Source organism: Rhincodon typus, chromosome 7, assembly GCF_021869965.1.
Source record: "Rhincodon typus isolate 14 chromosome 7, sRhiTyp1.1, whole genome shotgun sequence".
In the NCBI taxonomy this organism is placed as follows: Eukaryota; Metazoa; Chordata; class Chondrichthyes; order Orectolobiformes; family Rhincodontidae; genus Rhincodon; species Rhincodon typus.
Genome location: NC_063338.1, coordinates 52,435,412 through 52,436,660, shown reverse-complemented (window position 1 = coordinate 52,436,660; position 1,249 = coordinate 52,435,412). Strand labels below are relative to the sequence as shown.

Genomic DNA, 1,249 nt, shown 5'->3' with positions numbered 1-1,249 from the left:
CTCCCCCTTTTCTGATGAAGGGTCTAGGCCCGAAACGTCAGCCTCTCAGCTCCTATGATGCTGCTTGGCCTGCTTTGTTCATCCAGCCCTGCACCTCGTTATCTCAGTTTATGGACTGATGACTTGCGATTTTTAACGATTTTGCGTTGGCTTTCAAGCAATGGCGAAACCAAAAGTAATTCTTTTCTGGAGTGTACAATTGCTCCACCTTTCATTTAAGGTCATTATACGTTACCCCTCTCTAATTCTCTGTTACTTTCAATTTCAATTCTGCTCAGTATATAAATAAAATATAGCTCGTTGGAGATGCCGGGGATTGAACCCGGGACCTCACACATGCGAAGCGCGCGCTCTACCACTGAGCTACATCCCCAAGCCCGAAAAATGCCCCTAAATATTGGCTGAAGTCGATTTAAGTGTCACGTTGTCTGAAACAGTTTCGGTCGTGGAAGTTTCGCTGCGAGAATGATTCCTCAGCTGGAGACTCGTGCCTGTTTTAGTATGTGGGTACAATACCAGCGAAACGTCCACCGCTCACAGTCGCATCAGTTAGATTTAAACGTTCAATTCGCTTCCTCGCTCACTAGATCCCAGCCGGACTCAGTGCAAAAACGTAAAATTTTCTCAACGATATCTCACGTCTCTTTAAAATAGTTATTAAAATTAACGACTAATGCCATTAACACGGAGAAATACAAAAGTTGCATCGGCCGGGAATCGAACCCGGGCCTCCCGCGTGGCAGGCGAGAATTCTACCACTGAACCACCGATGCACACAAGCAGCCCTGTGCAGACCTTTTAAAAACCTAACCGTCAACGTTTGTTGCTTCTGTTTGATTCAGTGGTACTGAGATTCCACACACAGGTCCCGTTCCACACACTTTGCAACTAATCAGCCCAATGGTATCAATGTGGATTTCACAAGCTTCAAAATCTCCCCTCCCCCTACCGCATCCCAAAACCAGTCCAGCTCATCCCTGCCTCCCTAACCTGTTCTTCCTCCCACCTATCCCCTCCTCCCACCTCAAGCCGCACCTCCATCTCCTACCGACCAACCTCATCCCGCCCCCTTGACCTGTCCGTCCTCCCTGGACTGACCTATCCCCTCCCTAACTCCCTACCTACACTCACCTTTCCTGGCTCCATCCCCGCCTCTTTGACCTGTTTGTTTCCTCTCCACCTATCCTCTCCTCTATCCCTCTTCTATCCGCCTCCCACTCTCTCCCTATTTATTTCAAAACCCCCTTCC

The 1,249-nt window shown here is 48.7% G+C and overlaps 2 non-coding genes across 2 annotated transcripts; both read right to left on the bottom strand.

The window, feature by feature from the left end:
* Positions 1–301: 301 nt before the first annotated feature.
* trnaa-cgc lies at positions 302–373 on the bottom strand. Its single transcript has one exon. It is a non-coding gene; the product is annotated as a tRNA-Ala (tRNA).
* A 329-nt stretch (positions 374–702) lies between these two features.
* trnag-gcc lies at positions 703–773 on the bottom strand. Its single transcript has one exon. It is a non-coding gene; the product is annotated as a tRNA-Gly (tRNA).
* Between the last annotated feature and the right edge of the window lie 476 nt (positions 774–1,249).